The sequence below is a fragment of the Triturus cristatus genome, chromosome 5_2 (genome assembly GCF_964204655.1).
Source record: "Triturus cristatus chromosome 5_2, aTriCri1.1, whole genome shotgun sequence".
NCBI classification, from domain to species: Eukaryota; Metazoa; Chordata; class Amphibia; order Caudata; family Salamandridae; genus Triturus; species Triturus cristatus.
This window is the reverse complement of record NC_140588.1, coordinates 821,419,680-821,430,035: the sequence shown is the minus strand read 5'-3', so window position 1 is coordinate 821,430,035 and position 10,356 is coordinate 821,419,680.

The following is a 10,356-nucleotide window of genomic DNA, read 5'->3' as shown; positions in this document are numbered from 1 at the left end:
AAGATCTCCCTGACCTGTTTTTTCGATTCCTGTTTTATTGGATACTGTCTCTTTGGAGTTGGAGTACATTTTAGTGGTGTGGTATCATGTGATGAGCTGACTCTTCATCCTACCCAACATCGTTGCGATTTAGTGCAGGAGCAACGGCTACTGCCCACTCCTGCACGTATTTGTGTTTTGAGTGCGGGGAACGAGGTCTGGAAAGGATTGAAAAATGACCCTTTCTCCCTTTGGGCAATCCATAACAATAGCAGGCAGCCAATCTCTTTAAGCGAAAAAGAAATTCATAGCCAAAAGTCAGGTTCTCCCAAAAGAGACTATTAATTTTTCTGAGCTTGTCCCCTTCCATTTGGAGTGTTATTTCATGTATCCTATGTGGGACGCTTCCCCTAGTATCAGGCGGTTCCATCGTGTTATGTTCACTCAGCTCTGCTGTCACCAGAAATTCCATCAGGTTCTGGCGATCTATTGTTACTTCTGTTGCACTCTCTAGCATCATCAGAGCCCATTCCCCGTTCAGTAGTTGAGTCCTCAGAATTCTGGGCATGTCTGATCTTAAGACCTGCTACTTTCTTCATGTGAATTGAGGTTTTGTTTTAGGTTTTTTCTCTTTTTTTCGGTGCATAGTCCGAAGTGCGTTGCATGTCTCTGGAGTTTGTACGCTCTTCTTGTCTGTGTTCTGACCATCCTTCCCTCTCGGAGACTTTAGATGAACCCTGAAAGGAATGAGAGGAACAGTTTTTCAGTGTCCTGATACCTGTCAGGCTTTCTAACGTTATCCCTACTTCTAAGGTTATAGCTCCTTTCGGAGGGCTCCTGTTGAGGAGACCTACCTCTGGATTGAGATCTATTCTCTTTATACCTTTGTTGTTTGTTATTATCCCATTTCTTCTTTGAAGAAGCAGGTGCTTGCTTGAAGTTATCCTTTCCAGGACCACCCATCAGTTGAGGTTTGGTCTGGCTCCCAAACTGTCTCTACCTAATTCTGCATATGCTTTGACAATAATTTTAGGTAATTTTGTTTCCTCTTGTAAAGGACTGAAATCCCTCAGGTGTTGGCATATTGCCACTGCTGCTGCATCCCCTTTAATATTTGCAAATATTATAGCTGATACCTGGGCAAAGTTACCTAGTAACATCATCCCTAAGTTCAGAGCAGGTTCTGCCCCGTACTCATTCTGTATTTGTCTAAATACACATAGGTGCCGATTACGAACCTGGAAAAAGATTCCCCGTACGACTCGTATCTGGTCTGTTTACCGTACGAATCGTACAAGTGCCGTACAAACTGCCAAGTACGATTCGCATGGGAAAAAGTCCATACGAATCGCATTGGGAATTATTCCCCACACGTCCTCTGGTCGGAAAATGTGTCCGACACATCCTCAGATGATTTACCGTACAAATGTGAAAAGTGAAGTCCGACCGAGCTAGTACGATCCATCCCGTGCGTCCGATGTTACAACCGGATGGAAAAAACACCGTCCGCACCGAACTCCCATAGCAACCATGGAGACATGTGCCCGCATACGCGCCCAACACTCCCCCCAGCCCTCCTATGTACGAGTCGAATCCCCACCCTTGTATGTACACCCGTGTATGTACGAGACGTACCCCCACCTGTGAATGTACACCCGTGTATGTACACCTGTGTATGTACGAGACGTACCCCCACCCGTGTATGTACACCCCCGTACGTACGGCCTGTACCCCCACCCGCGTATGTATGGAGCGTACCCCCACCCCAACTGTGTATGTACGACCCGTACCCTCACCCGCATACGTATGGAGCGTACCCCCACCCCAACCGTGTATGTACGGACCGTACCCCCACCCCAACCGTGTATGTACGGCTCGTACCCACACCCGCGTATGTATGGAGCGTACCCCCACCCCAACAGTGTATGTACGGACCGTACCCCCACCCCAACCGTTTATGTACCACCCGTATCCTCACCTGCGTATGCATGGAGCGTACCCCCACCCCAACCGTGTATGTACGACCCGTACCCTCACCCGTGTACGTATGGAGTGTACCCCACCCCAACAGTGTATGTACGACCCGTACCCTCACCCGCGTACGTATGGAGCGTACCCCCACCCCAACAGTGTATGTACGACCCGTACCCTCACCCGCGTACGTATGGAGCGTACCCCCACCCCAACAGTGTATGTACGGACCGTACCCCCACCCCAACTGTGTATGTACGGCTCGTACCCACACTCGCGTATGTATGGAGTGTACCCCCACCCCAACCGTGTATGTACGGACCGTACCCCCACCCCAACCGTGTATGTACGACCCGTACCCTCACCCGTGTATGCATAGAGCGTACCCCCACCCCAACCGTGTATGTACAACCCATACCCTCACCCGCGTATGCATGGAGCGTACCACCCATGCCAACAGTGTACGTACGGACCGTACCCCCACCCCGTATGCATTGAGCGTACCCCCACCCCAACCGTGTATGTACGACCCGTACCCTCACCCGCGTACGTATGGAGCGTACCCCCACCCCAACATTCTAAGTACGGAGCGCACCCCAGGCCCCAACACCAGCCCCTTCACCCAACATCGCGCATGTACGAGTCGTACCAAGCCAGACACAAGGACAGCACTGTACAACAAAATTGCCGAAGTACACACCATACACACGCTAAAAACGCACGTACACAACCAGGACAAAGCAAAACAACACAAGAATACACTATTCGAATGGCACAAAGCCACAAAACATGTCCAACAAGCACAAATACAACACATTCACTGACCTGCAACTGCCAAAATCCCAAACAGAGACCCAAAACACAACCACTCCTTATAACACACCCACCCAAAGTTCAAACACAGCCACACCCACCAATGGACCAATAAAAAGGGCCCACAGACACAAACCATGAGCCTTTGCAACAGACTCACTGCTGCCAGACCCCACAGACAACCTACAGCACCATACTTGAACCTTTACTACACCTTACACTTGCACACCTTCACACACCCACCTTCACAAACACCCCCTCATCACATTCGCACACACACCTGCACAACCACACCCACACACCCACAACCATCCACACCCACACCCCCCACAACCATCCACACCCACACCCCTCACCATGCCCACTAACAAGAATCCAAAGTTCACTAGCCAAGAGTTGGAGGTCTTTGTCGACGAAATCCTCAGATTCGAGCCACACCTCTTTGGAACATTGGTCAGACAGAGCAGCATTTCCGAAAAAACAGCCATGTGGCAGAGGATTGTCGATGCTGTGAATGCTGTTGCGTCCACCAGAAGGACCAGGCATGAATGCCAAGCCAGGTGGTCCGATCTGCGGAGGAGGGTCCGAGCCAAAATGACCGACGACCACAACCAGGCCAACATCACTGGAGGAGGGCCGCCCCGCAGACGCGTACAATACCATCCCTGGGAGGAGAGGGTGATGGCCATACTGCCGGTGGTGGCAGTGGACGGAGTAGATGGACTCCGAGAGCCGGGTGAGTACACAAACAACTCACCTCACATGGGGGGAACGTCATCCACAACCAAACTCACAATCAGGCACGCAACCAACCCAAGCTATCGCATGACTCAACCACACTCCATGAACACGCACATGCCACTAGCGCCACCATGCCCCATGCACCCAGCTGGACAATGCCAAGTCACAGGCCACAGAAAACACCAACACAAGACACGGTAAGCCGGATGGCGGCAGTGTGTGCCCCAAAACTCACATAGTGCAACTCAGAAGCAGACAACAATGCCCTCTGCCCATATGGCCTAGGTCACAGCCAGACAAACAGTGTGTCCCCACACAGGAAAGACTTGCCAGCAAATGGCGGACGCCTTGCATTAAGACATGGGGGTGAAGGCACGTTTTTGCACATGACAGCAGCTAATGAACAGCCAACACTGTGAAAGAGTGGCAGCACACACCACCACAGCAGCAGCGCAGACACAGACACTACACCCAATGGGTGCCTGGAGATCAGAAACAAACTCACATCAACAAGCCAAGGGCCATTCAAAGATCTGCAAAAAGTGTGTGCCTAGGAAGCTGGGCTGAGGTGACAGAGGGTGACACACAGAGGGAGGGAGAGGGGGAGAGAGAGGGAGGGAGACACAGGGAGACGGACAGAGGGAGGAGGCTGACACAGGGATGGAGGGAGAGGGGGACAGAGAGGGAGTGAGAAAGGGACACACAGAGAGACCAATTTAGCCTTGTGGGGTGTGGGAATGTCTGCTCATCAGCAGGTGGACTGCGTGCATGTAGACAAGGGTGGGCAGTGCCTGAATCCCCCTCTCTTCTCCATGGCAAAACACTGGGCCATGTCTCAACCTGTACACGAGCACAACGCCAGCAACCTGCATTATATAAGTGTGTGGAACAACTCCATGTGCCCACATACAGTGCAACACGGAAGGCGCCAATGCATGGCTCGCCACACCTGCTCACTCCACTGCTGACTGCAGTCACAATTGACGCAGCAAGTAAGACTGTGCCACACATAGGTAAAGTCTCAAAAGCTGTGGCCAAGGGACATACCCATGCACAAGTGCACTGTGAGTGGAATGCAAGACATATCCAAATTCCCAGAGGAAATGTGCCAACTTAGAAACGAATGAAACATGGATGTTGCCTGGAACAAAATTAACATTGTCTCTCTCACACACAGGTCAACGTCGTGGATCACCCCCCAACACTGGGGGGGAAGACTCACAGGACCCGGCTCTGCGGGATGACGGACCCACCGGCAGCGACGACTCTCACCACTCTGTGGACGACCCCGACCAACCTGGCCCCTCTGGTGTCCAACTACCTGCAACACCTGCGTCAGGTACAACTGGGCCAACCACCACCCCCACTCCTGCCACATCCCAGGAGACACCCAGGATCCCTGCCCCACCACCACAATGCAGCCAGGCTGACCAGGAGGGACACGGTGTACCGGGCACCCAGGAGGAGGCAGGCGACAACGCTAATGTCACCCCTCAGGGGTCCCGGAGACCCGATGTGCCCACAAGGGCAGGCCAGGTGCAAGTGGGCAGGGGTGGTGGGAGTGGAGGACAGCGGAGGCGCGAGCCTGACCAGTTGGCTGCGGAACCGGTATATTCCCATGTCAGAAACATCCTGGACACATACCGGCAGGACACCACGGGCATGGCCCAGGTTGTGTCCACCCTCGAGGAGATCAAGACCCAGCAGGCCCAGCAACAAGCGGAGCAACATGCCTGTCTACTGGGACACCAAGGGCGGATGGAGGACAGACAGGCTGAGCTCGTGACGGTGTTCACTGGAATTCACCGTACACTCCGTCGGATAGCCGACAACATGGGCAACCCTCCCTGTGCCACCAGGCATAGAACATCACCACCCACAGGGAGGGATCAGGAGGAGGAGGAGACATCCGACGGAGCATCCCAACCATCGTCACGGCCTGCTTCTGAGGGTTCCCGCAGGAGGGCGGGTCGTCCACGGAAAAGACCGTGAGGGTCGGCGCAACAGCACCATCTCCCAGGACACCTGGCCTGGCACCTGGCCCACTGGACCAACAGCAGCACATCAGCAAAAGACATTCTCTGCCACATGGACTTGCTGGTCACTGTCTGACCAATGTTGACAAAGACTGTGGCATGGACTCTGAGGATTTCCAATGGCAAGGACACCAACTCCCCTAGTGAACTTTGGATTCCACACACCCAGAAAGCCCCTCATGTCATACCCCCCCATGTACCCCAACAAAAATAAAAAGTTACACAATAAAGAGATGATGCCTACATTTTGCATTATTACCTTACATGTGTCTTGTAAAGTCTAACCATGCCTGAGTTCTCATATGACTTCAACCATCCACACCCTGGGGCCTGAGTCTGGCACAGGACACACATGGGTCACAATGTATTAGGTAACACAGACATGGAGCACCATACACACCCGTGATGGGCCCAACCAGCTGAGGGGGTGGCCGCACAACCGTGCCGACAGACGTATTGAGTACAGCAACAGCCATGCGCAGAGGTCAGGGATCATGTGGAGTGTCCTGGGGGGCACCCAGGTATGTGTGGACAGGTGGCAGAACCATGTCCTGCAAGCTTGAGTCAGGTGTATGCAGAGAATGGTGGCCTGGCCAACGTTGGATGCATGGGGATGGCACATGTCACAATACCCACACAGTCATGGACATCATGCACAATACACAGTCTAATCCCACACAAACAGCTTGCATCTTGCTACTCGACACATAGACACATAGCCACTATCACGGAAAACCATGCCAGACATGCCGTATGCACCGTGGCAACACACCAGCATTGACTGAGAATAGGCACCTTGGAGGCATAGGGACACCTTTATTATTCATGTATTCGGGAATGCAGAGGCAACTCGGAGTACACATACACAGGTCATGTGGAGTAACATGTGGGTCCAACACTGGAACCCCCCTTCTGCAGCACAAATGCGTGATAGCCATGGAACTGGCACACAAGTGTCGGCTAACAGCTAAACATCCCCTGCTGCTCACGGAGAGGCTGCCATACACCATTGATCCTCTGATGTGGAAGTCCCACACCATGTCAAGCCAATGCAAACCGTATGTGTCCGAGGGCAGTGTTACACACATTGATGCCATCATCACAATCCACTATCCCATCACAGATGACTGTCAACAAGTCAGACCATCTATTCAGGTGTACCCAGCTACATGTCATGTGTCCCATGGTGATGCGACATGTCTGCAGAGGAACCAAACATCGACAGGGGCAGTGTGCACACATCGTAAACAACTGCCACACCCAATACACCCCTGATGCATCCCTTACCCTAAGGAGACTTCCAAACTTGTCCGTGCGTGTAACGCTGAGTCAGCACACGATGACGTGTCCATGAGGAATAGCAGTGCCACAACAATGCAACCAGTAGACGGCATGCGCAAGTACCTGGGGATGAGAGACACACAAGAAGTCAGCCACAAAAAGCACAGCCACTTGCATGTGCATGTACTCGACACATGTAAGGATGACAACATGCTAGGTCACAATTATGACTGGGGAAATACACTCACCACTGGCACCATCACTCCAGTGACACATCCACACACACCTCTGACTCACGTGGCATACATGCAGATGGACACACACATCGCAACACATGCCACACGGGGACCAATGCGTGCACACTCAGACACTGGTACTCACCACTAAGCAAAGAAGTCGCGTATGAGCCTACTCCGAAATTCCTCTTGTGGAACCACATCCTCCACATCACTAGCCCCATTGCCAAGCCCTTCGTCCTCCACAGGTGGATGGTCCTGATCATCTTGATCCAGGATGAGTGGCACAGCTTTCTCAACTGCCATGTTGTGCAGCATGCAGCAGACCATGAAGATTTTGCAGACCTTCGCCGGGGCATATGGGAGGGCGCCGCCGGTCTTGTGGAGGCATCTGAATCGGCTCTTCAGGAGGCCAAATGTCCTCTCTATCACTCGCCTTGTCCGGCCATGGGCGGTGTTGTAGCGGAGCTGGGCCGGCGTGCTGGGGTTGCGGAGAGGTGTGATCAGCTATGGCATGTTGGGATAGCCAGCGTCCCCTACATGGAAACCACATGGACATAAGTAGGACAGGAGAAGCGGTCGTGCTGGAAGTCTACGCAAAATTCAGGACAGACAGAGTGTACCCACCAACAACACATGCTCGTTCGTTGCGCAGCTGCGTCATCATTTCAGGCACCCTGCTACGCCTCATGATGTAGGCATTGTGTGCTGATCCTGGAAAACGAGCACAGACATGTGAAATCACCATGTTGGACAGACACACCACAAGGGCATTGATGGAGTGGTAGTGTTTGCGATTCCTGTACGCTACCTCCTGTGCCTGTGGTGGTACCAAAGCCACATGTGTCCCATCTATGGACCCAATGACATGGGGCATCCCTCCCAGGGCATAGAATCCACGCTTGACCCCAGTCAACAGTTCGTGAGTTGGGAAATGGATGAACTCATCCAGGTGAAGCAACATGGCCTCTAAGAAATCATGCAGCACACGGCTGAACATGCTCTGGGACATGCCACCAACATGAGCTATGGTATATTGAAAGGTACCCGTGGCAAGAAAATGTAGGGCTGCCATTACCTTCAGCTTGGGTGTCAGTGCCGTAGGATACCTGTGCAGCGGTTGCAGGTGTGGTGCCAGCCTTGCCGTCAACTCCTCAATCAACGGTTGGGGGAAGCGGTAGCAGCGTATACAGTCATTCTCCCGCATGTCAGCCAAGTCCGGAATTGGTCGGGGAAGAGGCGGCGCTCTGCAGTAAATTGGAAGTGACAAGGAAGAGTGAGTGCACTACAACAACAATTTATTTGTACTGAGCACATGTTAATCTGTCAATACACATATGCTACATATGGAGTCAGGTATGTGCCACATGCCCTGGACACGTATGGCTGCCAGGTGACACTCCTACCAAGACCCAGCTACACACGGAGATTGTGAACCTCCACATGCCATGGCATGGGATTAGCTGTGTCCCAGTGTAAGTGAACAGCCAGACGCAACACAGGAGTGACATACATCAACACATCAGCAGAAGTAGGATGTCGATTTCAGAGACAGGTAGCGGAACACTAGAGCCACAGGTCACATGACATTACACTAGGACAGCCCACACACCTTGCCAATAAGGTGTACATGTAATGACTCACCACACATACATTGAGAGGATGCAGACATGTCCTTGTTACGCCACTCCGTGTCCCATGCATACATACGCACCTCACATCCGATACCACATGTGGCCTGGTGTGCGTAACAGTGTGCCATGTCCATCTACACACAGACACATGTTGGTTGCTGCAACAGCTGATGCTTTTGAGGGAACACCAACATCAAGCTAATGGGAACACACCACACATACATGACATAGACACATCGTGCACCGTGGGTAGTCACATGTCTGGTGTGGTAACCCCTGTAGCGGGCATCAGGGGACACTTGCGTGTGTTGTTGACTGTGCCATGCCAGTGACGCTCATCCCAAGTGTGCAGTACGACATGCACACATGTCAAAGGAGTAAAGGGCATGCCTGGCACATATTGCACCGTCACACATAACATCTGTACACATCTCATCATACATCTATTGCCTTCTCGACTCACGAGTAATGTGCCACATCACAGCCTTTCACACCTGTGCCCCACACATGTAGTACTGCCCAGACAATGCCTTGATGTCCATCCATGGACAAGTATGTCAGCTCTATTCCTTCCTGTGTGCTGCCTGTCACCACTGTGATGTGTGAAAGGCACCGTACATTCGCTCAGAGGGCCTGTGTATGTTCCCTATCACTATGGGAGTGCTGCCGTATGCGTACCCATAGTGATAGTGAGTGTACGCACGCGTGTACGGTCCGTATCACTCTGGGTACGCATATGCGAGCACACCCATAGTGATAGTGAGCGTACAGGCGTGTGTACGGTCCGTATCACTATGGGTGTGCTCGCGTATGCGTACCCATAGTGATAGTGAGCGTACAGGCGTGTGTACGGTCCGTATCACTATGGGTACGCATACGCGAGCACGCCTGTACGGGCCGTTGCTATGCATTTGGGGTGCCCTAGGGCCCCGGAACGCACCATACCTGTGTGTGAAACTCCAAATTACATAGGGGACACATGAGGGACAAGTATAAAGGCCTACATGCATGCTGGTTGTCATGGAGACCAAGTTTAAAGTATGAATGAATCTACTTTGTTGCAATGTGGTTCTGGAGTTGACATCATGCTCAAGAAAAAAAACAATAAAAACCCACTGACTGTGCTAGGTTTGAAGGGATTGGAGGAAACATAGGGTGCAAATGTGAGTGACCAATCACTCTGTACTCCTGTGCATGAAACAGGCCAGCAAGGCAGATATAAGGCAGCCAGGTCCCATGAGGGAGCACTTGCCTGCACATCTTTGGATTCTACGACCCAGCTGCTGCTCCTGATTCCCTGGAACCATGTCAAGGTCTGTGGAGAGGGCACAGCCTTTCACCCTGGAGGAGAACCTGGCATTGCTGGATGTGATCCTCCCACAGTACCCCCTGCTGTATGGGCGACCAGGGTATCAGGTGAGTGCAGAGTCTACTAGCACAGACTGTGTCCCTTTTTTTTGACTGTGACTTCTGGCATTGTGTCCAGGTGTGACACACATGCAATGTACTGTAGGGGGGGTCCCAGGGGGGGAATGCCTGATGTCTCCCAGCCAGAGCATGCTGTGGTGCATGTCTGCCGTCCTCACTTGCATTGTGTTTACTGTGACAATCACTGCATGGTGCATGCCACATTCTACCTGTCTTATCCTCCTGGGAATGTAGCCT